Source organism: Macaca fascicularis, chromosome 2 (assembly GCF_037993035.2).
Source record: "Macaca fascicularis isolate 582-1 chromosome 2, T2T-MFA8v1.1".
In the NCBI taxonomy this organism is placed as follows: domain Eukaryota; kingdom Metazoa; phylum Chordata; class Mammalia; order Primates; family Cercopithecidae; genus Macaca; species Macaca fascicularis.
Genome location: NC_088376.1, coordinates 180,181,366 through 180,209,032, shown reverse-complemented (window position 1 = coordinate 180,209,032; position 27,667 = coordinate 180,181,366).

Here is a 27,667-nt window from a genome sequence, read left to right as displayed (position 1 = left end):
ACTATATCATTGACTTTAAAGCCTTCATGAGGAAGTTTCAAAGCATGCAAATACACAAGAAGCAAATGAAGAAAGTGCTGTTGCTATCAGCCCTGGCAACAGCTCACTGAAATCTGATAACTTAAATAGAGTACTCTCATTTTTTCTCTTCTAGATAGAGTTATATATTATCTTCAGAGACATTTGTACACCTACTGTATGAACACTAAATTCTTGAAAGACAGAAGAAAAATAACAAAGTAGTTCAGGCTTCAAGAAGCAACTCTTATGTGCATAGCATTACCTAAGTTAATTGGAAAAATGTGTTTTTAATAGCGTGTGCTCCGATGAAGTCAACTTTTGCAAATTTCTAATAGAACGCTACAAGCATATAACATTTGGCATTGAGATAACTTTTGAGAATAGTTCAGAGCTCAGGAAGCCTATTTCAGTTTCAAATTCCCAACTCCTGATTTTCAAGTTCTCTAAAATTTGTCTCTGCTTTATATTTTTCAATCTGATTTCCCACTACAATTATATACATTTTCTACTTCACTTAGACTGATATCCTTTAATTCATTTAGTGAAATTTCAGTGAAGGTCTCATGTGGAAGGTATTGCCCTACGAACTGGGGATTCACAGTGCACAAGTTACTAGTGCCTTAATCACTTTGCTCATATTATTTTCTTCTTCCAGGAATTAACTCTCTCATATACTCCAACTACTAAATTACATGATATCATCTAAGGTATGATAAAAATCGATTTCCTCCTCCACTCACCAAGCTTTCTCCAATTTCTAAATATCACATTGCCTTTATTTATTGAATTTCTTTAGTAGTCTGCATCATGCAGTTTAATATTGGTATTTCAGTGTTCCTTTTTACAAGAAATAGCTTTTATTTCCTTACTACAATGTAAAAAATTGACTGAAGGAATCACATCTCATAATCAAGTCTTCTTTCTACTGTATCATAAGACTTGTAGGGAACCACATATTTTTCTCATTTCCTTAAACTCTCTAATTCCCACTCATTACTCTCAGAGTAGGGACTAAATTCTGTTACATGGCTAGGAGAACATTCATTGATATGACAATGAATTAGTTCTAAATTTAGTTTGCAATATTTTACACCTAGATTCATAAGCAAGATTGTTCTGTAATTTGCCTTTCTTGTAATGTCCTGGTAAGTTTTGAGTAGTAGCATTATGCTTACCTTATAAAACAAATAGGACATAGTTATTTCTTCTTTCTAGTCTCTGGAAAATGTTGAGTAATATCTTGGTAAAGAGGCTTGAGGAAAAGCTTTTTTTTTTTTTTTTTTTTTTTTTGAGACGGAGTCTCGCTCTGTCTCCCAGGCTGGAGTGCAGTGGCTGGATCTCAGCTCACTGCAAGCTCCGCCTCCCGGGTTTACGCCATTCTCCTGCCTCAGCCTCCCGAGTAGCTGGGACTACAGGCGCCCGCCACCTTGCCCGGCTAGTTTTTTGTATTTTTTAGTAGAGACGGGGTTTCACCGGGTTAGCCAGGATGGTCTCGATCTCCTGACCTCGTGATCTGCCCGTCTCGGCCTCCCAAAGTGCTGGGATTACAGGCGTGAGCCACCGCACCCGGCCGGAAAAGCTTTTAATTATTTATTAAAAATCTTTAAAAGATGTAGCATTTTTGTTTTATTGTTATGATGGTATCAATGTTGATGAGTTGTATTTCTGCAGAAATTGTCTAGTCCATCTAAATTTTTTCAATTTAGTCATCAAAGTTGTTTATAATATTCTTGCATTATCATTGCATTATATGTTCGTTTATAGTACTGTCCTCTTTTTGCATTCTTTATACTGATGCTTTGTATTTTTGCTATTTTTAAAATAAGAATTTCCATAGGTTAAATCATTTCTTCAAGAACTAATTTTTGGCTTTGTTGATTTTCTCTATCATATGCTTGTTTTCTAATTTATTACTTTCTTCTCATTTATTTACTGTTTCCTTCTTTGATTCTCTTAAGGTTTAATTTTCTATGGTTCTCAGATTTCCCATGTATCCCCTACCCCCACACATGAATAGCCTTTCCCTACCCCCCATGAACATGCGCCACCAGTGCAGTACGTTTGTTACAGTTGATGAACCTATATTGATACATCATTATAACCCAAAGTCAAAAGTTTGCAGTAGGGTTGACTTCTAATGTCATGTATTTCATGGGTTTTAACAAACGTATTACACATATTCACCATTATAGTATCATACAGAATAGTTTAACTGTCCTAAAAATCTTCTGTTGTTCACCTGTTTATCCTTCCTTCTCCCCTAACTCCTGGCCAACTACTGATCCTTTTACTGTCTCCATGGTTTTGTATATTCCAGAATGTCGTATAGTGGAATTGTACAGTTCATAGACTTTTCTGACTGGCTTATTTCACTTAGTAATATGAATTTAAGTTTCCTCCATTATCTTTTCTTGATTTGGTGGCTTATTTTGTTTTAGTATTGAGTAATACTCTACTGTCTAGATACACAGTTTTTTCATTCAGCTACTGTCAGTTATCTTGATTGCTTCCAAGTTTTGGTGACTATTAATAAAGCTGCTAAAAATATCTGTGTGCAGGCTTTTGTTAGTCCTAAGGTTTAAACTCATTTGATTAAATATCAAGAAGGCAATTATTGTATCATATGGTAATTCTGTATTTAGTTTTCTAAAAACCTGCCAAACCATCTTCCAAATGTAGCATTTTGCATTCTCACCAGCAATGACTAAGACTTCTTGCTCCACCTTCTCAGCAGTATTTAGTGGTATTGGTGTTCTGAATTTGGCTAGTCTAACAAGTGTGTAGTGGTATCTCATTGTTGTTGTAATTTTCATTTTTCTACTGACATATGACATTAAATATATTTTCATATGCTTAATTGTCATCTGTATATGTTTTTTGATGAGCTGCCTGTTCAGATATTTTGCTCATTTTTAATCAGGTTATTCTTTTTGTTGTTGTGTTTTAGTAGTTCTCTGTGTATTTTGGATAATATTCCTTTATCAGAAATGTCTTTTACAAAAATTTTCTCCCAGTGTTTAGCTTGTCTTCTCATGTTCTTGACTGTATTTTGCTGAGCAGAAATGATAAATTTTAGTGACGTTCAACTTATCAACTCTTTCTTTCTTGGATGTTCCTTTGGTGTTGTATTTAAAATGTCATTGCCGTGGCCAAGGTCATTTAGATATTCTCCTCTGTTAACTTCTGAAAGTTTTCTAGTTCTTCAATTTACATTTAGGTATAATGCATTTTGTGTTAATTTTTGTAACGGGTATAAGGTCTGTGTCTAGATCTTTTTTATCTTGTGGATATTTAGCTATTCCAGAACCATTTGTTAAAAAGACTATGTATCCATTGTATTATCTTTATTTATTTGCCAAAGATCACTTGATTATATTTATGTAGATCTGTTTCTGTGCTCTCTCTTCTCTTCCACTGCTCTACTTGTCTACTTTTTTAACCCAATACAATACTGCTTTGATTACTTTAGTTTTATAGTAAGTTTTGAAGTTGGGTCATGTCAGTCTTGTAATTTTATTCTCCTTTAATATCATGTTGGCTATCTTTTCCTTTTCCACATATTTGTCAATATCCACAAAATAAATTGGTAGGGGTTTTAATTGGACTTGCATTGAATCTATATATCAAGTTGGGAAGAACTGACATATTGAAAATATTGAGTCTTCATATCCATGGACATGGGATGTCTCCATTTATTTAGTTATTCTTTGATTTTTAATCAGAGTTTTGTGTATTTTATCCATATAGATCTTATACATTTTTTACCTTTATTTGTAGGTATGTCACTTTGGAGATGCAGATGTAAATGATATTTTGCTTTTAATTTCAGATTCTCCTTTTTTATTGCATATATACAGGAAAGCAATTGACTTTTGTAAATTAAGCTTATAGCCTGCAACCTTGCTATAATAGTTCATTAGTTCTAGTAGTTGTTTCTTTTTTTGTCCTTTTCCCCCAATTTTCAACATAGAAGATAATGCCATATGCAAGCAAAGACAATTTATTTCTTCCTTCCCAATAAGTACAGTTTTTTTCTCTATTTTTTATCTCATTGTATCAGCTATGGTGTTGAAAATGAGTCGTTAAAGGGGACACTTTTGTTTTGTGTTCAGTGTTAGCAGGAAAGTTATTGCTCACCAGTATGTATAATGTTAGCTAAAAGTTTTTATAGGTGGTTTTCATTAATTTGAAGAAGTTTCCTTCTATTCTTTGTTTGCTTTATCATGAATTGGTGTTGGATTTTGTCAAATGTTTAACTACATCTATTAATATGTTCATGTGATTTTTCTTCTTTAGTCTGTTGTTATTGATGTGATGCATTAACTGAATTTTGAATATTGAACCAATCTTGCATATCTGGCATAAATTTCACTTTGTCTTAGTTTATAACTGTTTTATGTATTGTTTAATTTTATTTGCCAATATTTTGTTGAGGACTTTTGCATCTATGTTTATGAGCGATATTGGTCTGTAGTTTTCTCTTCTTGTAATGTCTTTGTCTTGTTTCACTATTAGAGTAATGCTGGCTTCACAGAATGGATTATAAAGTATTCCCTCTGCCTCTATCTTTTGAAAGACATTGTAGAGAATTGTTATAATTTCTTCCTTAAATATTTGATAGAATTAACCAGTGAACCCATCTGGGCTGGGAGCTTTCTATTTTGGAAGGCTATCAATTATTGATTTAATTTCTTTAAAAAATATAGGCCTTTGACATTGTTTTAAGAAATAACTTCTTCCTTGGACAACTGAGTTCAGTCTTCCTTCTTTTTTCACATTAAATTTTCCTCTAAGACTGAGAAAACTTAACTGCATCCATGAATTTTGATATGCTCTATTTTCTTAACCATTCAGTTCAAATATTTTCTAATTTCCACGTCTTTTTGTCTCTTCTCTAACTCTCCCTGCCCTCCAGGTTATTTAAAAGTGTCTTGCTTAATTTAAAACACCTAGAGGTATACAGGGTGTCTTTTGTTCTTAATTTTTAGATTTCTCCCATAGTAGTAAAAGAAAATACTTTAATTTCAATTCTTAGGAACTAAGAATCATTTTATGACCTTGAATATAATCTATTTTGGTAAACATTTTATATGGCTTGAAGAATGTTGTTGTTTTTGTTTTCTCTGCCATTTCTGGGCACTGTTCTATGTGTGTCTATTAAGACAAGCTTGCTAGTAGTATTGTTAGTGCTTACTCTTTTTTATTATTTGTTGAAAAAATAGGTTAATTTTTTTTGAGATGAGGTTCTTGATACATTGCCTAGCTGGTCTCACACTCCTGGTTCTCAGCTTCCTAAGTAACTGGAACTATAAGCACATACCGCCACACCCAGCTTAATTTTAAAATTACAATTATTTTCTCATAAACTGTAGTTTTGTATATATTTCTTAGCTTTACATTTTAGACTATGTTATTAATAGCATATAGATTTAGGGTGGTTATATCTTATAGTGGAGTAAAATTTTATCTCTTGATTTTCCTTGCTATAAAATCTTTTTCTATAACATTACTATATTTGCTTTATTTTATCATGTTTAAATCTTTTTATTCTTATAACGCTTGTCTCTCTACTGATTGATATTCTCATAAAAATACTTCTGTTTTTGTTATTTAAAACATTTTAAATGTAACATCACTGTATTTTCTTTGGAGCACTCACTGCACTTTTGTTTAACGTAGTTATATTTTTATGTTTATATGATCTTTTTGCTTTTTGTTGCTTTTTCTCCCTTTATGCTTTATTTGGGATCAATCATATAATTTTATTACTCTCTTTCCTATCTTCTAACTTTTATCTTAATTACCTTTTGTTACACATTGTTTTACTTTACTTTTTGTGGTTACCCTACTAATGACAACTTAATTAATTAAATACTACTATAAAATAGCACTTTTAGTGCTTTCCAGACAATGTTAGGATTTTAAAATACTTTAGCTCCATTTATTCTTTTTATTATTATTGTAGAATCTTGATTCTACAATATCCAAATAGCATAAATTATAGTAATTGTTTCATACAGCGAATATTCATTTAGACTTTTTCCATTTATCATTTCATTGTTCTTTATTTAATTTTATACTTCCTTCTAGATTCCTAATTACAAGTTGAAATTAAATCATTGAAGAGGATGTATTATTCACCTCACAAAATTTAGTTAAGATCTACACTTTTCTTCTTTGGTCTCTATTGTTATCACATTTGTCTAAGCCTCCATCAATTTTTGGCATAGAACACTATTGCAGTTTCTTGTACTTCGAATGCCTAACATGAGTAGATTACAATTTTTTGGCAATTAAAAATATTGCTAAATTAATGAATTCACTAAAGATTATTCTGCTGTGGTGATATTTACATGGTAAAATTTCAGTAAAAGAACACATAAAGTACTTCATGGAAAGTATCTTTTGAGAGGAAGAGAATACATGATCATACGTAAGCAACAATTCTCCTAAATTCTTTACTTTTACTTGTAGCTGACATAAATTAGCTCTATAATTCTGTAACATAAAACCCTGTAACTGCAAATATGTCAGAATTAATTGAGCATTTGCTATATACCAGGCACTTGAAAGGTAGTTTCTAATTGAAAATCTACAAAAAAGTATTTTTGATTTAATATTTTTTTCCATTTACAGATAACCTGAGATTCAGTCAGGTTTTGTATCAGATTTCTTTCACTGAAGAACTTTCTTTAACATTTCTTATGATGAAGTCTGCTGTTATTGAATTGTCTCAGTTCTTTGCAAAAGTTGTTATTTCACTGTATTTTTTTTTTAAAATATTTTTTTGCTGAGTGTGGTAGTCCCAAATACTTGGGAGGCTGAGGCAGGAGGATCGCTTGAGCCCAGAAGTTCAAGTTAGTCCTGGGCTACATAGTGAAACCCCATCTCTAAAACTAAAAAATAAAATTAAAAAAATTCTCATTTGTTACACATTTCATGGATTGAAGTTTTTATTTCATAGCTTTAACAATGTCATTCAACTGTCTTTTGACTTGCATAAAAATTGAACTTAGTGTAGGCTTTGTTGTAGCTATAGTTACCTTTAGTGCCTTATCTGATTCAAGTTTAAGTTATTTTGTGCATACTGTACAGGTTGGATTGTCAGAGGGATTTTTGTCAGTAACTCTATGTGTATAAAGGGCATTCTCTATTGTCCTATTTCACACTGAGTCTCAGGCTAGCTTTGTGTTCCTGGATCTTCAGGGATGTGTTTTTTTTCTATGATTTTGCCAGACTAGGATACTTCTAATGGTTGGGATCTAGAGCGTCCTTTATCATTCTCCCAATGATAGAATTTTTTAATTTTTTTCTCTGGTTCCTTTCCCTAGCCTCAACTATGTTTGCTCCCCACACCCTCACAAAATCCAACTCACCATCCTGTGGTTCAAGATTTTTTTTTTTTTTTTTTTTTTTTTTTTCGGTAGGGGACAAGGTTATAGGTGGAACTTTCCTGGAGTGGCTGCCGCATTTTTTCTTCAGACTTGCACCACAAACAGGGACTTCTTTCAGTTTCTCACCTAACCAGGAATCTTTCTTGTGACTTCTTGGAGAAGTTCATGGAAAAACGTCTGAGACTGAGTGTCAAATCCATAGTGCTTGTGGCTCTTGGAAATTCTATGCTCTCAAGCTCATCCATGCTTGGGCTTTAACAATTTGTTTAAAAATTTAACTGCAATCTTCTTTCCAACTTACATGACAGTCCAGTTTTTCTATTATGTCCCGCCCAGGTTAGCCAGCAGTTGCATTCCTTAAAGGTACCTGTCTTTCCTTTCCCTTGTTACCTAAGCTACCTCAAAACAAGTTATCATTATCAGATTATTTGGCTTTTTCACGGTGTCCAAGTGACAACAATACTCTTTCTATTTTTCTGTGTTCTGATTGGAACCCAAATTTTTCTGGAGAAGTTTTGCTCAGATGAAAATCATTAAAACTGATCTAGACCATCTTGGCTAACATGGTGAAACCCCGTCTCTACCAAAAAAAAAAAAAAAAAAAAAAAATTAGCCGGGCGTGGTGGCAGGTGCCTGTAGTCCCAGCTACTCGGGAGGCTGAGGCAGGAGAATGGCCTGAACCCGGGAGGCGGAGCTTGCAGTGAGCCGAGATCGTGCCACTGCACTCCAGCCTGGGTGACAGAGCAAGACTCCGTCTCAAAAAAAAAAAAAAAAAAAAAAAAAAAAAATCATTAAAACTGGTGCATGCTTCGTATGATAAGAAAGTTACATACAATTGTATTGGTCTATTAAGATTATTGCTTTTATTAGCGGTTCGGTTAATGTCACCACTTGGAAAATTTAGTTTTTCTTTAAAAGGGCAGAACACAGTTTTTCTGTAAATAAAACGTATATTTTAAAGTCATTTTGTAAATGTTATACCTCTGGCATATCATTATTAAACTGTAGGTTTTGAGTTTCTTTTATTTAGTTATTTTTTACTAATAGAGTTACAGATTAAATGGATGTTCTCAAGTGTGCAGAGACATCAGAAATTATAACAATGGATATTTTAACATAATCTCACAACAGGAAAGCTGATTTTACTACCTATTCATTTAAAATTTGGAAATTTTATTTATCTTTGGTGCATTTCAAAATGTGAGCACAGTGCTTCCGTAGACAATCAAACAATTAATTTCAATACACCAGAGTCTTAATTCTAATGTATCATATCATTTCCATTAAATTTCATTTGGTCACTCTTGCCATTATCACATTTAACTTAATCAGTGTAAAAACTACTTGAAGTACAGTTTATATAAAAGAGACGAATGCACTCTTGACTTTCAATGAAAAAAGTAATAGTCTAATGCACTCAGAAAAGCATTTCTTCAAAGCTGTTATGAATAAATAGACAGGAAGTGTTCTATATTTACCCAGTTGGGTCAAAAAGTTAAAAGCAGGATGACTGAAAAATATAAGTAACAGCTGTTTATCATGACTGTTTTACGGACCTACATTATCTTTTTATATTGTCATTGTTAAGAATTAGATGAAGAAGTAAGGCAGTTTAACCATGTGGCCCTTATTTTTTTGAGTTTGATGTTGTTCATTAATTTAACAAAAAAATTTTGAGAGGCTATTTTATGGCAGGTGTTCAAAGAATTATGTATACTGTAGTGACAAAAAGAGACAACACTCCCTGTATTGAGTTGAGCATGAATAATAAAAATAAGGAGAGAGAGAGAGAACAATCCCTGCTTTACACATAGCTCTCTATAAAATTAAAATCACTAATTATAATTTTATTTTAACTTTCTTAAAATCTCATGTGGAATAGGGTAAGTTTGCATATCATTAAAAGGTGTTACCAGTTGACTACAGATTCAACTGCTATATTATTTTTCTCACATAATTTTTTTAGAGAAAACTGGACATTTAATTAGAGTAGTGTATGTGTATTTTCTTTTCTGAGGTTGTCAATAAAATTGATGGAGAGCTACAGCAGCCCATGAAATATGTGTTTCAAATTTAAGCAAAGTCTTATACAAGTCATTTATTGATTGTTCCCTTTTGGGTATAAGTTAATTGTATGGCTCTTCTTACCTCTTTGTGTTCCTGAGACAGTACTAGATTTTCAGCAGTCTGATTAAGGTTGCATTTACATAATGTTGGTTTTTGGTTTTCCTGTGTCATGCTGAAGTTAGATCTTATTGTCCTTGTGAAAGCCAATGATTATATCTTCAGGAAAATTGAGACCTGGTTGTTTAACCATTGGTGGCTTAAAATCTGACATAGTGCAGAATTTACACCAAAAAAAATTGTCAAATGCTACTAATTAGTTCTCACCCTCAAGAAAGCCCATAGCTAAACATTTATCAGCACATCAAGGGATTTTACCCTGAAGAGTGTCATTATATGAAGCATCTGCCCATCTAGAGTCTTGACCCATGAGGAGAGGTTAATGGAAGGTTTCTTTTTTTTCCCCTCTCTCTATTCCTTAAATCTTTATTACAAGCCTACATCCTTTCTTGAGGTCCCAAATCCACAAAAAAGTGCTGCTATTTTATTTCTCCCTCCTATAAGGTAGTGATTTCTTTTTCCATTCCTAGCTTCCATACAAAGGGAAAAAAAAAAAAAAAAAAAAAAACTTTAGTGTTAGTGAGAGCCTAATCAAATGTAATAAAAATATTCCTCCTTTATATATTTTGGATCTTGATTTCAGTCCCATTTGCAGTCTTAACCTTGATTCAATTGCATTGATTCTTCTATTTTGTAGTATATTTTTAGCCAGCATTTTGGGAGTTGGCATGTTATTCTTGTGTTTTGCAGTCCCAGGACCATCTTCACATTTAAATATTTCCTGGAAGGATTCATGGAACTTAGAATATAGTTAAGGATAAATAGTTGCATCATAAGGGAAGAATACATAGGTAGTGTCTGTAGGAATTCATCTGCAGGCTTCCTTATACATTCCCCCTCTCATGAGGGGTCACATAGAACATCCTGTTTCCCAGCTATGAAAATGCAGCATATGTGCAATGTTTCTATTAAGGCAACTCACTAAAGACTCAATGCCTAGGATTTTACTGGGGGTTTGCAATGATCTGAATGTTTGTGTCCTTCCCAAAATTCATAAGTTGAAATCTTAATCTTATTGTAATGTGGAGACCCTAATTTTAAGGTGGGGTCTTCAGGAAGTAATTTTGTCATGAGGTGAAGCCCTTGTGAATGGGATTATTGCACTTAGACAGGGCCAGAGAACAAACTCCCTTACTTTCTTCCATGTGAGGATACAAGGAGAAGTGGGAGTAGTCTGCAACCTGGAAGAGGGCTCTCCCTAGAAGAACCTGATGATGCCAGCACTCTGATTTTGGAGTTCCAGCCTCCAGAATGCTTAGGAGTACGTTTCTTTTGTTTATAAGTCACCCAGACTATGGTATTTGTTATAGGAGCCTGAACTAACAGAGACAGGCCTGGTCACATAGATACCCTCTGTCTAGCACATACCAAAATTCCCAGAAGACTCCCAGAAGGAAGGCAGGGGTAGCATAAACCACATGGTTTGCATAAACACTCTAGGCACAATATATCACCCTTATCATTTAGAAAATGGTAAGAAAATTCCCCAAATGTGAGTCCCCAGACATCAGCCAAGGGTCATCCTTCAAATTAGACTTTTCTAAAGATAGCAGTCCCAGGCCAGCTATGTTAACCAAAAATTAACTTTGTTTATAGTAATCTAATTCTAAAAACTTTGTATGCCAGTGGTAATAATCAAGTTTTTAAATGTCTTTGTACCTTAATTATAGTAGCCAGTTTAGAGTTATAAACCAGATCATATCAATCAAGTTATCTTACTTTTTATTACCTAGCCCAGTTCTAATAACTAGATCACCTTGCCTGCTTCTCTGTGCTTTTTTTCTTTATTCATTTTATGCATTCACCCCTTCAATAAATATTCATGGCTTTACATACCACAAACATAGCACAAAATATATAGTACTAAATAGTGCAAATTTTTTTTCTTAACTTGTACTTGTGTGTGGTGAGTACATGTGTATTAGAGTATAGAGATTGTCAACTTGTGCTTAATATTATATATACATAAAGAAAATAGTGACAAGGTAGCATCTGAGTTACCTTATATGTTGTTTTTAAGGAGCACCTCTATGGTTTGGGTACTTTTGTACAGAGAAGTGAAGAAGTAATCGTATATATATCTGCGAACTTCTAACTAGAATTCCATCTCCTGGGTACAGGAACTGATGAAAGAAGGGCAAGGAGGCCATTGTGGCTGATGTAGAGTAAAGAAGGAAGAGGATTAGTAAGAAGATGAGATCAGAGAAGGAGGAGAATAGTTGAGGACATATATCTTAGGGACTTGTAGTTCATTTTAACAGCTTTAAATTTTCCTCTGAATGAAAAACAATTCTGGAGCATTTTTGAATGGAGGAGTGATATGATTTTATGTACATCTAAAAATTCAGAGCAACTAATAGATTCAAAGGGAAGAGGTGAAACAGAATGTTGGGATATTATTGCAGTAATCCAGACATTTTTAAAAAAGAAGGTGGTGAGAATCAGAGGAGTAGCAGTGAATGAAAGTGGTAAGAAAAGTTGGGCTGGATATATTTTGAAGGCAGAAGCAATGAGAAAAGAGAAAATCTTTCTTAATGACATTTTCAAGGAACTTTAAGATTTCTGGCGTAAGTAACTGGAAGAAAGATATTGATATTAATTGAAAGGAGGAAAACTGAGAAAAAAGCTTGGCTGGGAAAAATAAGGACTTTATATTGAGTATGTTTAATTTGGGATAGATTTGATGGCTAAGCGCAGATGTTGCATAGGCAGTTAGATATACCAGTCTGCAGACTGGGGTAGTGGGTGAGGACTGGAGAACAAAACTTGGGATTTACCAAATTTAAGATGATATCCAAATCTGTGGATGGAACACATCAGAAAATGTAGCTGGCAAAACACAAATGACAAGAACAAAGCCAAGGGACATTCTAATTGGTATAAGTGTAGAAAAATAGTGGATCCTGCACAGGAAGCTGAAAGAAGTTGTCAAAGAGGTAGGAGAACCAAGAAAATGTGGTGTCCAGAATAAATATGAAGAAATCCTTTCAACAAGGAAGAAGCGATCAACATTGTCAGATGTTGCTGATTGTATTAATTGAGGTTTGAGAATTGACCACCACCTTTATTAAAGTGGACATTCCTGGTGACACTGGCAAAGCAGATCAATGGAGTGGTGTGATATAAATTAGTGGGAGTTTGAGAGAGGGAAAGATGGCCACCTAGATGCAGTCAGGTGGAACAGCTGCCACCGAGGGACTGAGATGGCTGGCAAATGCCTAACAGATCTTCAGAGGGAAGGCACTGAGACTGAGCAGAGGGAAGACAGAAGCTGAGCTGAAGGGGGAGAAAGCTGGGAATCCTACACAGGCTACAGCTACCTGGACTTGTTCCTGGCCTCCAACAGCTCCGGGGAAACAGGTGAGTTGAACTGGCAAGTAGCAGCCCATTCTTGCCAGGGGCCTCTGGAATCCTGGCAGGAGGAGACCCCTTGACCACCACAGATACTCAAGTTGGCACGGAGAGGTGCTCAGAGACGCGGTGAGGCAGCAAGCCCGTTGACATGGAGTCCAGAGGGGTTGGTGTGGATGTGTCAGTCGGAGCACGGCCAGGGACAGTCATCCCATAGGCTCAACTTGCTCCCACAGGAGACTTTAGCCCTAAGGGAGATGTTGGACTTGAACTCTGCAGGGTTGTCTTGCCCATAAGACGGGCTGGTCTGAACTGAGCACCCCTTGGTCTGCTGGCCTCTCCTGGGGTCCCAGACTGTCTGTGCCTGCAGGCAGGGGAACCTCAGGTGCCCTGGACGCCTGCATCATAGCCTCTGCACTGGCAGACCATGCCTGTGGAGAGCTCCAGTGGGGCAGCCCTAATGGCTATGCACCAGCCTGCCCACTCCCTCCCCATAGTGCAACTTCTCCCGGGCACCTGACAACCCACCACATCATTTTGCTGACACATGTGTGCACAACTCCCATGTCTGCATGCCCTCTACCCTGCCCCTGCTGCTGGCAGGAGTGAAGTCTGCCCCCAAACTCCTTGTGGCTCCTTGTGGGACCATCATTGCAGTCTGAGCCTTCGTGGGCACACAGCCATCCACCCATGTCCCTGCCAGCACCCCACCCTTGTGCCATAATTGCTGCACTAGTGAGACTAGACACAGAGAACAGCAGACCATCCCCTGACCTGAGTGACCACCCCTGCCTGTGGCACACAGAAAGTGCACACAAACATGTGCCTGTCTGCACCCTGTCCCCAAGATAACACCATCACCTGAACAACCATGTGCACATTCACCAGCAGGGTCCCCTCCACTACCACAAGCTGCTGCCTCCACCACTCTGGCGGAGGCCCACAGAAGGCTGGCACACTGGCACCCTCAGAACCTTCCCACAGCAAAAGCGTGCACCGCATCACACTACTGCTGCCGCTGGCACATGTAAACAAGGACAGATCCTGCAGCCACCGCACCATGAAATGCTTTGGCTGACACCAACCATTGGAGTGTTGAGACCAGGCACATCGGCTCCCCAGTGCAGTGAATTTCTAACCTTAAGAAGCCAGCGAACAAAGTTGGGGCTCAATACAAGTCCCCCAGAGTTAGAGCACATGGTCCAGAAGCTGAAAACTGAGCCCTCTAAAATCTTCCAGAAATGAAGCCAGTCAGCTGAACTCACTTTATACCACAATAGTACCCTGAAGGTCATCAAATAGGCTAAAAGGAAAAAAAATCATCTAAAGGTCAGCAAGTTCAAAGAATGAGTAAACATTGGCCCACAAAGATGAGAAAGAACTTATGTAAAAATTCTGACAACTCAGAAAGCCAGGATGCCTTCTTTACTCCAAACAACAACACTGTTTTTCTAGTAAGGGTTCTGAACCAAGCTGAGATGGTTGAAATGACGGAAATAGAATTTAGGATATGAAAAAGACTATAGATCATTGAAATGCAGAAGTATGTTGAAACCCAATCCAAGGAGGCTAAGAATCACAATAAAATGATACAGGAGTTGACCGACCATAAAATAGCTGGTGTAGAAAAGAATGTTACTGACCTAATAGAATTGAAAAACACACTACAATAATTTCATAATACAATCAAAAATATTAATAACCAAATATGCCAAGTGAAGGAAAAAATCCCAGAGCTTGAGGATTGAGTTTCTGATTTGACAGTCAGAATAATAGAGAAAAAAGATGAAAAGGAAAGTACAAAACCTCTGAGAAATACGGGATTACATAAAGAGATAAAATCAAGGACAAATTGGTGCCCCTGAAAGAGATGGGGAAGAGTGTAAACAACTTGGAAAACACATTTCAGTTTATCATCCAGGAGAAGGTTCCCGGTCTAGCTAAAGAGGCCAATATTCAAATTCAGGAAATGCGGAAAACCCCAGTAAGATACTTTACAAGGTCATCCCCAAGGCACATAATCATCAGACTCTCTAAGGTCAAAATTAAAGAAAAATGATAAAGGCAGCTGGAGAGAAAGGTCAAGTCACATACAAAGGGAAACCCATCAGGCTAACAGCAGGCCTCTCAGAAGAAACCCTACAAGCCAGAAGAGTTTAGGGGCCAATATTCAACATTCTTAATAAAGAGAAATTCCAACCCACAACTTCATGTCTAGCCAAACTAAGCTTCATAAGTGAAGGAGAAATAAGATCCTTTTCAAACAAGCAAAGACTGAGGAAATTTGTTTTCACCAGACTTGCTTACAAGTACTCCTGAAGGAGACTTACAAAGAGACTTAGACTGCCACAAAATAATATTGGGAGACCTTTACACCCCTACTGACATTAATAGACAGATTTTTGAGGCAGAAAACTAACAAAGATATTCAGGACCTGAACTCAGCAGTGGATCAAATGGACCTCATAAACATCTACAAAATTCTCCACACAAAACAACATAATATATATTCTTCTCATCTCCTCATGGCACATACTCTAAAACCTACCATGTAATAGGACACAAAACACTCATCAGTAAATGCAAAAGAACTGAAATTGTAACAATTACTCTCTTTGACCACAGCACAATCAAAAGTGAAATCAAGACTAAGAAGTTCATTCAAAACCATACAACCACATTGAAGTTGAATAACCTATTCCTGAATGACTTTTGGATATATAATAAAATTAAGGCAGAAATCAAGAAGTTCTTGAAACTAATGAGAACAAAGATGTAACCTATCAGAATTTCTGGGACACATGTAAGGCAATTTTAGAAGGGCAATTTATAGCATTAAATGCCCACATCACAATGTTAGAAAGTTATCAATTTAGCAACCTAACTAAAAGAACTAGAGAACCAAGAGCAAATCAATACCAAAGCTAGCAGAAGACAAGAAATAATCCACATCAGAACTGAACTAAGGGAGACTGAGATATGAAAAACCATTTGAAAGATCAATGAACCTCAAAGTTGTTTTTTTGAAAAAAATTATAAAATAGATAAACTGCTAGACAAATAAAGAAAGAGAAATGATCCAAATAAACGTAATTAGAAATGACACTGACCCCCCAGACACACAAATAACCATCAGAACCTATTATGAGCACCTCTATGCACACAAACTAGAAAATCTAGAAGAAATGGATAAAACATGGACACATACACACTCCCAAGATTGAAGCAGGCAGAAATTAAGTCCCTAAATAGACCAGTAGTGAAGTCTGAAATTCAATCAGTAATAAATAGCCTACCAACCAAGGAAATCCCTAAAACAGATGGATTCACAGCTGAATTCTACCAGATGTACAAAGAAGAGCTGGTATTATTCCTACTCAAACTATTCCAAAAAATTGAGGAGGACAGACTCCTCCCAAACTCATTCTCTGAGACCAGCATCATCCTGATACCAAAACATGGCAGAGACATGACAACAAAAAAAGAAAACTTAAGGCCAATATCCTTGATGAACATTAACGCAAAAATCCTCAACAAAATACTGTTAAATCGAATCCAACAGCACATCAAAAAGCTAATCCAACATGATCAAGTGGGCTTTATCCCTTGGATGAAAGGTTGGTTCAACATATACAAATCAATAAATGTGGTTCATCATATAAACAGAATGAAGGGCAAAAACCACATTATCATCTCAATAGGTGCAGAAAAGTATTTTGATAAAATTCAACATTGTTTCAAGTTAAAAACTCTCAACAAACTAGGTATTGAAAGACCGTATCTTTAATAATAAGAGCCATCTATGACAAACCCACAGCCAAACCCACATCATAGTGATTAGGCAAAAGATGGAAGCATTCCTCTTGAAAACTGGCATAAGAGAAGAATGTCCTCTCTTACCATTCCCATTCGATAAAGTATTGGAAGTTTTGACCAGAGCAATCAAGCAAGAGAAAGAAACAAATAGCATCAAAACAGAGAGAAATGAAGTCAAACAATCCCTGTTTGCAGACAACATGTTCCTATATCTCAAGAACCCCATAGTCTCAGCTCCAAAGCTCTTAAGCTGATAAACAACTTCATAAAAGTCTCAGGATACAAAATCAATGTACAAAAATTACTAGGACTCTGGTACACCAATGACAGTCAAGCCAAGAGCCAAATCAGGAATTCAATCCCATTCACAACTGCCACAAAAAGAATAAAATACCTAGGAACACAGCTAACCAAGGAGGTGAAAGACCTCTACAGGAAGAATTACAAATCACTGCTGAAAGAAATCAGAGATGACACAAACAAATAGAAAAACATTCCATGCTTATGAATACAAAGAATCAATATCATTAAAATGGCCATACTGCCTAAAGCAATTTACACATTCAATGCTATTCCTATGAAACTACCAATGACATTCTTCACAGAACTAGCAAAAACTATTTTGAAATTCATATGGAGCCAAAAAGGCCATGAATAGCCAAAGCAGTTACAAGCAAAAAGGACAAAGCAGGAGGCATCATGCTACCTAACTTCATGCTATACTACATGGCGAAAGTAACCAGAATAGTACAGTACTACTACAAAATCAGATACATAGACCAGTGGAACAGAACACAGAGCCCCAAAGTAAGGCCTCACACCTACAACCATCTGATCTTCAAATCTGACAAAAACAAGCAATGGGGAAAGGACTTCCTATTCAATAAATGGTGCTGGGATAATTGGCTAGCCATATGCAGAAGGTTGGAACTGGACCCCTTCCTTACACCATATAAATAAATTAACTCAAGATGGATTAAATACTTAAACATAAAACCCAAACCTGTAAAAACCCTGGAAGACAACCTATAGAACCTCACTGATCATTAGAGAAATGCAAATCAAATTCACCATTAGATACCGTCTCACGCCAGTCAGAATGGCTATTATTAAAGAGTTAAGAAATAACAGATGCTGGCAAGGTCGTAAAGAAAAGGAGAGCACTTATACACTGTTGGTGGGAGTATAAATTAGTTCAACCATTGTGGAAAGCAGTGTGTTGATTCCTCAAGGAGATATTAAAAGTAACGGCAAAAGCCACAATTACTTTTACACCAACCTAATAAAAAACAGAACTACCATGTGACCCAGCCATCGCTTTACTGGGTATATACTCAAGGAAATATAAATAATTATATCATAAAGACACATGAACCTATATGTTCATTGCAGCACTATTCCCAAAAGTAAAGACATGGAATCAACCTAAATGTCCATCAATGATAGACTGCATAAAGAAAATATGGTACAAATACACTGTGGAATACTACATGGTCATAAAAGAGAGCAAGATCATGGCTTTTGCAGGAACATGGATGGAGCTAGAGGCCATTATCTTTAGCAAACTAACCCAGGAACAGAAAAGCAAATACCACATTATCTCAGTACTGGGAGCTCAATGATGAGAAGATATGGGCAGATAGAGGGGAACGATAAACACTGGGGCCTATCAGAAGTTAGAAGGTGGGAGGAGGGAGATGATGAGGAAAAATAATTAATGTGTCCTAGGCTTAATACCTGGGTGATGAAATAATCTGTACAACAAAACCCTATGATACAGATTTACCTATATAACAGACCTGCATATGTACCCCTGAGCTTAAAAGTAAAACAACAACAACAACAAAAAAATTGCTTGGGTTCAAGAAACAATGTGAAACATAGAAAGGTAGACCATGAGTACAGATGGTAGCTGGAGAGATTTTTGGGGTCAAGAAGATTTTTAAATTGATGCTGATATAGCATATTTAATTATGAAGGAAATAATAAATAATTCAAGGGTGGGAAAATCCTAATAATGCACAAAGTAAAGAGGACAGGGCAACATCAGAAGTGAAGACAGAACATATGAGAATAAAAGTAGATGGGTCGGTGGATGTGTTATTGGATGCTTCTGAATGCTTCTATTTTTTTCAGTAAAATATTTACAAGGTGAACATCTGAATGTGAGGAATAGGGGGAGAAGTTCTGCTAGTTTGAGAATAGACAAAATGAATATACTGGGTTTTTAAAATATACTTTAAGTTCTAGGGTACATGTGCACAATGTTCAGGTTTGTTACATAGGTATACATGTGCCATGTTGGTTTGCTGCACCCATCAACTCGTCACTTACATTTGGTGTTTCTCCTAACGCTGTCACTCCCCCAGACCCCCACTCCCAACAGGCCCTGTTGTGTGATATTCTCCTCCCTGTGTCCATGTGTTCTCATTGTCAACTTGCACTTATGAGTGAGAACATGTGGTAAACATTTGGTTTTCTGTCCTTGTGATATTTTGCTGAGAATAATGGTTTCCAGCTTTATCCATGTCCCTGCAAAGGACATGAACTCATCCTTTTATATGGTTGCATAGTATTCCATGGTGTATAAGTGCCACATTTTCTTCATCTAGTCTATTATTGATGGCCATTTGCTAAGTCCATCCAAGTCTTTGCTGTTGTGAATAGTGCCACAATAAACATACGTGTGCATGTGTCTTTATGGTTGCAAGATTTATAACACGTTGGGTATATACCCAGTAATGAGATTGCTGGGTCAAATGGTATTTCTAGTTCTAGATCCTTGAGGAATCACCACACTGTCTTCCACAATGGTTGAACTAATTTACACTCCCACCAACAGTGTAGAAGTGTTCCTATTTCTCCACATCCTCTCCAGCATCTGTTGTTTCCTGACTTTTTAATGATCACCATTCTAACTGGCATGAGATGGTATCTCATTGTGGTTTTGATTTGCATTTCTCTGATGACCAGTAATGATGAGCATTTTTTTTGTATGTTTGTTGGCTGCATAAATGTCTTCTTTTGAGAAGTGTCTGTTCATATACTTCACCCAATTTTTGATGCGGTTATTTTTATTTATTTATTTTTTATTGTAGATTTGTTTAAGTTCTTTGTAGATTCTGGATATTAGCTCTTTGTCAGATGGAGAGATTGCAAAAATTTTCTCCCATTCTGTAGGTTGCCTGTTCCCTCTGATAACGTTTCTTTTGCTGTGCAGAAGCTCTTTAGTTTAATATGTCCCATTTGTCTATTTTGGCTTTTGTTGCCATTGCTTTCAGTGTTGTAGTTATGAAGTCTTTGCCCATGCCTATGTCCTGAATGGTACTGCCTAGGTTTTCTTTTAGGGTTTTCATGGTTTTAGTTCTTACATTTAAGTCTTTAATCCATCTTGTGTTAATTTTTGTTTAAGGTGTAAGGAAGGGATCCAGTTTCAGTTTTCTATATATGGCTAGCCGGTTTTCCCAGCACCATTTATTGCATTGGGAATCCTTTCCCCATTGCTTGTTTTTGTCAGGTTTGTCAAAGATCAGATGGTTGTAGATGTGTGGTGTTATTTCTGAGGCCTCTGTTCTGTTCCGTTGGTCTATATATCTGTTTTGGTACCAGTATCATGCAGTTTTGGTTACTGTAGCCTCGTAGTAGTTTAAAGTCAGGTAGTGTAATGCCTCCAGCTTTGTTCTTTTCGCTTAGGATTGTCATGACTATGCAGGTTCTTTTTTGGTTCCATATGAAATTTAAAGTAGTTTTTTCCAATTCCGTGAAGAAAGTCAGTGGTAGCTTGATGATGATAGCATGGAATCTATAAATTTCCTTGGGTAGTATGGGCAGTATGGCCATTTTCATGATATTGATTCTTTCTATCCAAGAGCATGGTATCTTCTTCCATTTGTTTGTGTCCTCTTTTATTTCGTTGAGCGGTGGTTTGTAATTCTCCTTGAAGAGGTCCTTCACATCCCTTGTAAGTTGGATTCCTAGGTATTTTATTCTGTTTGTAGTAATTGTGAATGGGAGTTCACTCATGATTTGGCTCTCTGTTTGTCTGTTCCTGGTGTATAGAATGCTTTTAATTTTTGCACACTGATTTTGTATCCTGAGACTTTGCTGAAGTTGCTTATCAGCTTAAGGAGATTTCGGGCTGAGATGATGGGGTTTTCTAAATATAAAATCATGTTATCTGCAAACAGAGACAATTTGACTTCCTCTTTTCCTAACTGAATATCTTTTATTGCTTTCTCTTGCCTGATTGCCCTGGCCAGAACTTCCAGTACTATGTTGAATAGGACTGGTGAGAGAGGGCATCCTTGCCTTGTGTTGGTTTTCAAAGGGAATGCTTCCAGTTTTTGGCCATTCAGTATAATATTGGCTGTGGGTTTGTCATAAATAGCTCTTATTATTTTGACCTATGTTCCATCAATACCTAGTTTATTGAGAGTTTTTAGAATCAAGGGCTGTTGAATTTTGTCAAAGGCCTTTTCTGCATCTATTGAGATAATCATGTGGTTTTTGTTATTGGTTCTGTTTATGTGATGGATTAAGTTTATTGATTTGCATATGTTGAACCAGGCTTGCATCCCAGGGATGAAGCTGAATTGATCGTGGTGGATGAAGCTGACTTGATCATGGTGGAATCATGGTGGATGTGCTGCTGGATTCGCTTTGCCAGTATTTTATTGAGGATTTTTGCATCAATGTTAATCAGGGATATTGGCCTAAAATTCTCTTTTTTTGTTCTGTCTCTGCCAGGCTTTGGTATCAGGATGATGCTGGCCTCATAAAATGAGTTGGCGAGGATTCCGTCTTTTTCTATTGACTGGAATAGTTTCAGAAGGAGTGGTACCAGCTCCGCTTTGTACCTCTGGTAGAATTCGGCTGTGAATCCATCTGGTCCTGGACTTTTATTGATTGGTAGGCTATTAATTATTGCCTTAATTTCAGAACCTGTTATTGGTCTATTCAGAGATTCAACTTCTTCCTGGTTTAGTCTTGGGAGAGTGTATATGTCCAGGAATCTATCCATTTCTTCTAGATTTTTTTAGTTTATTTGCATAGAGGTGTTTATAATATTCTCTGATGGTAGTTTGTATTTCTGTGGGATCGGTAGTGATATCTCCTTTATCATTTTTTATTGCATCTATTTGATTCTACTCTCTTTTCTTCTTTACTAGTTTTGCTAGTTATCTATCTATTTTGTTGATCTTTTAAAAATCCAGCTCCCTGATTCATTGATTTTTTGAAGGTTTTTTTGTGTCTCTATCTCCTTCAGTTCTGCTCTGATCTTAGTTATTTATTGTCTTCTGCTAGCTTTTGAATTTGTTTGCTCTTGCTTCTCTAGTTCTTTTAATTGTGGTGTTAGGGTGTCAATTTAGATCTTTCCTGCTTTCTCTTGTGGGCATTTAGTGCTATAAATTTCCCTCTACACACTGCTTTACATGTATCCCAGACATTCTGGTACGTTGTGTCTTTTTTCTCATTGATTTCAAAGAATATCTTTATTTCTGCCTTCATTTTGTTATTTACTCAGTAGTCATTCAGGAGCAGGTTGTTCAGTTTCCATGCAGTTGTGTGGTTTTGAGTGAGTTTCTTAATATTGAGTCCTAATTTGATTGCACTGTGGGCTGAGAGACAGTTTTTTGTGATTTCTGTTCTTTTACATTTGCTGAGGAGTATTTTACTTCCAATTATGTGGTCAATTTTAGAATAAGTGTGATGTGGTGCTGAGAAGAATGTATATTCTATTAATTTGGTGTGGAGAGTTCTGTAGATGTATTTCAGGTCCACTTGGTCCAGAGCTGAGTTCAAGTCCTAGATATCCTTGTTAATTTTCTGTCTCGTTGATTTGTCTGATATTGACATTGGAGTGTTAAATTCTCCCATTATTATTGTGTGGCAGTCTAAGTCTCTTTGTTGGTCTCTTAAAACTTGCTTTATGAATATGGGTGCTTCTGTAATGGGTGCCTATATATTTAGGTTAGCTCTTCTTGTTGAATTGATCCCTTTACCATTGTGTAATGGCCTTCTTTGTCTCTTTTGATATTTGTTAGTTTAAAGTGTGTTTTATCAGAGACTAGGATGGCAACCCCTGCTTTTATTTTTGCTTTCCGTTTGCTTGGTAGAATTTCCTCCATCCCTTTATTTTGAGCCTATGTGTGTCTTTGCATGTGAGATGGGTCTTCTGAATACAGCACACTAATGGGTCTTGACTCTTTATCCAATTTGCCAGTCTGTGTCTTTTAATTGGGGCATTTAGCCCATTTACACTTAAGGTTAATAGTGTTATCTCTGAATTTGATCCTGTCATTATGATGCTAGCTGGTTATTTCTCCCATTAATTGATGAAGTTTCTTCATAGCATCTGTGGTTTTTACAATTTGGCATGTTTTTGCAGTGACTGGTATCAGTTGTTTTTTTCCATGTTTAGTGCATCCTTCAGGAGCTCTTATAAGGCAGGCCTGGTGGTGACAAAATCTCTCAGCATTTGCTTGTTTATAAAGGATTTTATTTCTCCTTCACTTATGAAGCTTAGTTTGGCTGGATATGAAATTCTGGGCTGAAAATTCTTTAAGAGTGTTGAATATTGACCCCCACTCTCTTCTGGCTTGTGGGGTTTCTGCTGAGAGATCCACTGCTAGTCTGATGGGCTTCCCTTTGTGGGTAATCTGGCTTTTCTTTCTGGCTGCCCTTAACATTCTTTTCCTTCATTTCCAGCTTAGTGAATCTCACAATGATGTATCTTGGAGTTGCTGTTCTTGAGGAATGTCTTTATGGCGTTTTCTGTATTTCCTGAATTTGAATGTTGGCCTGCCTTGCTAGATTGGGTAAGTTCTCCTGGATAATATCCTGAAGAGTGTTTTCTCACTTAGTTCTATTCTCCTCGTCACTTTCAGGTACACCAATCAAATGTAGATTTGGTCTTTTCACATAGTCCCATATTTCTTGGAGGATTTGTTTGTTTCTTTTCACTCTTTTTTCTCTAATCTTGTCTTTAACTTTATTTCATTAATTTGATATTCAATCACTGATATTCTTTCTTCTCCTTGATCAAATTGGCTATTGAAGCTTGTGAATGGTTCATGAAGTTCTTGTACTGTGGTTTTCAGCTCCATCAAGTCATTTAACGTCTTGATTACACTGGTTATTCTAGTTAGCCATTCATCTAACCTTTCTTCAAGGTTTTTAGCTTCCTTACGATGGGTTGGAATGTGCTCCTTTAGCTCAGAGAAGTTTGTTATTACTGACCTTCTGAAGCCTACTTCTGTCGACTCGTGAAACTCATTCTCCATCCAGTTTTGTTTTCTTGCTGGCGAGGAGTTGTGTTACTCTGGAAGAGAAGAGGCGTTCTGGTTTTTGGAATTTTCAGCCTTTCTGCTCTGGTTTCTCCCCATCTTTGTGTTTTATCTACCTTTGGTCTTTGATGTTGGTGACTTACAGATGGGGTTTTCATGTGGACATCCTTTTTTGTTGATGTTGATGTTGCTATTCCTTTCTGTTTGTTAGTTTTCCTTCTAACAGACAGGCCCCTCAGTTGCAGGTCTGTTGGAGTTTGCTGGAGGTCCACTCCCGACCCTGTTTTTCTGGGTATCACCAGCGGAGGCTGCACAATAGCAAATACTGCTGCCTGATCCTTCCTTTGGAAGCTTCATCTCAGAGGGGCTCCCACTGGTATGAGGTGTCTGTCGGCCCCTACTGGGAGGTGTCTCCCAATCAGGCTACACAGGGGTCAGGGTCCCAGTTCAGGAGTCAGTCTGTCCATTACCAAAACTCAAACACCATGATGGGAGAACCACTGCCCTTTTCAGAGCTGTTAGGCAAGAAAATTTAAGTCTGGATAAACTGTCTGCTGCCTTTTGTTCAGATATCTGAACAAAGTGGTGGACTCTAGAGAGGCAGTAGGCCTTGCTGAGCTGAGGTGGGCTCCACCCAGTTCGAGCTTTCCTGCTGCTTTGTTTACACTGTGAGCATAGAACTGCCTACTCAAGCCTCAGCAATGGCAGACGCCCCTCTCCTCACCAAGCTCCAGTGTCCCAGGTCGATCTCAGACTGCTGTGTTAGCAGCAAGCAAGGCTCCGTGGGTGTGGGACTGGCCAAGCCAGGCACAGGAGGGAATCTCCTGGTCTGCTTTTTGCAAAGACCATCAGAAAAGTGCAGTATTTGGGCAGGAGCATACCATTCCTCCAGGTGCAGTCACTCACAGCTTTCCTCGACTAAGAAAGGAAAATCCCCTGACCCCTTGCACTTCCTGGGTGAGGCGACACCCCACCCTACTTTGGCTCACCCTCCATGGGCTGCACCCACTGTCCAACCAGTCCCAGTGAGATGAACCAGGTACCTCAGTTGGAAATGCAGAAATCACTAGTCTTCTGTGTTGATCTCTCTGGGAGCTGTAGACCAGAGCTGTTCCTATTTGGCCATCTTGGAAGCAACCAAAATATACTGTTGGGGATGATAGGTAGCTAAATTGACTAAGGAAAGACAATAGGATCCAAATGAAAGCACATATTCATCCTGAGATATGTAGTGAAGAATTTAGAGTTAGTAAGTGATTAATTCAGGGCCTTCCAGGGCCAGATGCCATGGTGGGATTGGATGCGTAAGCAATTTATTGGGAGAAATGATGGTGAAGGATAAAAGAGAGTGTTGGGCACAGATGAGAAGAGTCTTCAGACTGTGATGCAGGTCCAACACCTGTGAAATGAGAGAAAAGGTAGGAAAAGTGGGTAGGAGAGCATCAGTCTGTGGTGTATCTGAGAATGTGTTGGCCAGGCCCGTGTGGAGTCTCTCACAAGGTTGACCGTTGGAAGAGTTGGATTGTTAGAGCATGAAGCAGAAATAGCTCATCCCTAATATTCTGTCATGCCTAGTTATTGGCCCAAGCAGCCTGACCAAGTAGGGCTTTGGCCTGAGTGTGGCAGAGAATCTTTAGGTGCTGCAGGTGGGGGCTTTAAGTCAGCTGTGCTCACCACAGTAGATTCTCTTGAAGGGAGATCTGAGGTGCACACATTCATGACCAGCATGGTCATCTTGGTTATGTGTTTTACTCTATCCATGCTTATTGCTCTGATGTTTGTAAGGAGAAAGTGATATGTTACATGTAGCTTTGATGACTTCTAGGGTAGAAATATGAAGGGAAAGAGGTATAAGCAAATTGAAGCATACACAAAGCAGTTATAATGAGGAAACACTGAATGTAAGCTGGCTATGGAAATGAGTACTAGAGGGGACTGAAGTTGAGTTATTAATTCCTTAATTTTCTTCACAAGTTTATTTTCTGAGTATAAAAGGACCTTATCATGTCCCACACACACAGACACACCCACAGGCACACGCGCGCACACACACGCACACACACATACATACATACAGAGAGAGAGGGAGAAATAAACAATTTCAAAAATTTTTTATGTAAGTATTTACATATTACTTAGGGATGAGAGGAGAGACATAACTGTGCTATTCTCTGGTTAAGTTCCAATTCCCATATGTTTGTTAAACTTTTAAATACGCTGAGTTTCATTGCAGCATTGATCCCAAATGCCACTGAACTACTTCATTAGATGCTCAAATGAAGAGGACACGTCCAGTGTAATGACTTATCCTGGGAGATAATATGCCATTCTGCAAAGTAATATCTTACTGAGAGAATTTGAAAGGTACTTTGAACTCTAGGGATTTATGCTTCATTCACTGACTTTGGGATTGAATCCCAGTGTAAGATCCTTGACTTTGGGATTGAATTCCTAATGCAGTCTCCGCACTAGGACCTACTCCTTGGTTACCTCTTAGTTTGCCTCCAGTTGCATATTTAGATACCCCTTCCCTGAGTGAATATTCTGGAACTAGAAAATTCACATATATCTGTGGCTTTTCCCATAACATACCAAGTTCTAACGCCTGAATTTGTCTGCAGTTTTTTTCCTCTTTGTGCTGGGTACATCCCCTCATTTCTTTTCCCATCTCAATGGATAGGTTTAGTTTCAAATACGGTCCTTCTTCAATATAGCTTGTCCTGCTTAATAAAGCCATGCTTGGCTATGTCAGCAATATAAACAAGTAAATAATAATTATGATCACTACCATTATCACTAGTAAGTGAGAGCAGCTATGCCCTGCTCTGAGAGCTTTAAGCAATAGTCACAATCAATTCTCATAACCGTACTATAGTATTTTAATACTATTATAATTTCTATTTTATTGATGAAAAAAATGAAGCCTAGATAATATGACTTACATAAATTTATATAGTAAATGGTAGCCCCAGAGAAACCAGGTAGACTTCAAATTCTGTGTTTTAATTATTCTCTTAACACTCTTAATGCTGGACACTGAATATCTGAATTTATAAATGCCTGACACCCATATTTTCAGTATACTCACAGATTTATCTCGTCTTACATTTCTCCATATTGGTAGAGAAACTGTACTGTCTACTTATAGAAAAAATAATATTCCTATGTCATTAGGTAGTTGTTGATTTCTTTCAGGTGCTGAATACATGTCTTAGTGCTTACATTTATTGATGCCTCAGGGTAACTCTTCTGGTTATAGCATTAACCATCAAAAGAAGTGTATGTAATTTTTTTCCTTATGGTTTTAGGTCCTAATTTCATTAGAATTGTTTCTATAGGCTTAAGGTTTTTCAGATCATAAAGCTAGTTTCATATCAGGAACATAAAGAAGTCTTCTACAGTATGATATATGCCTTCAGATGTGGATGTTGAAATAAACAATATATTTGTTAAAAGAAGATTTTTACCTTTTTATCTCATTCTTGGTCAATCCAAGAGTTATACTTTCCAAAACTCTATCAAAAAATTAGTTACTTACAATTACATTGGCTAAAAAGCAAATGAAAACTTTAGTAATGTCAGTGATAGTTTTTCACTGCAGAAGTAAAGCAATTA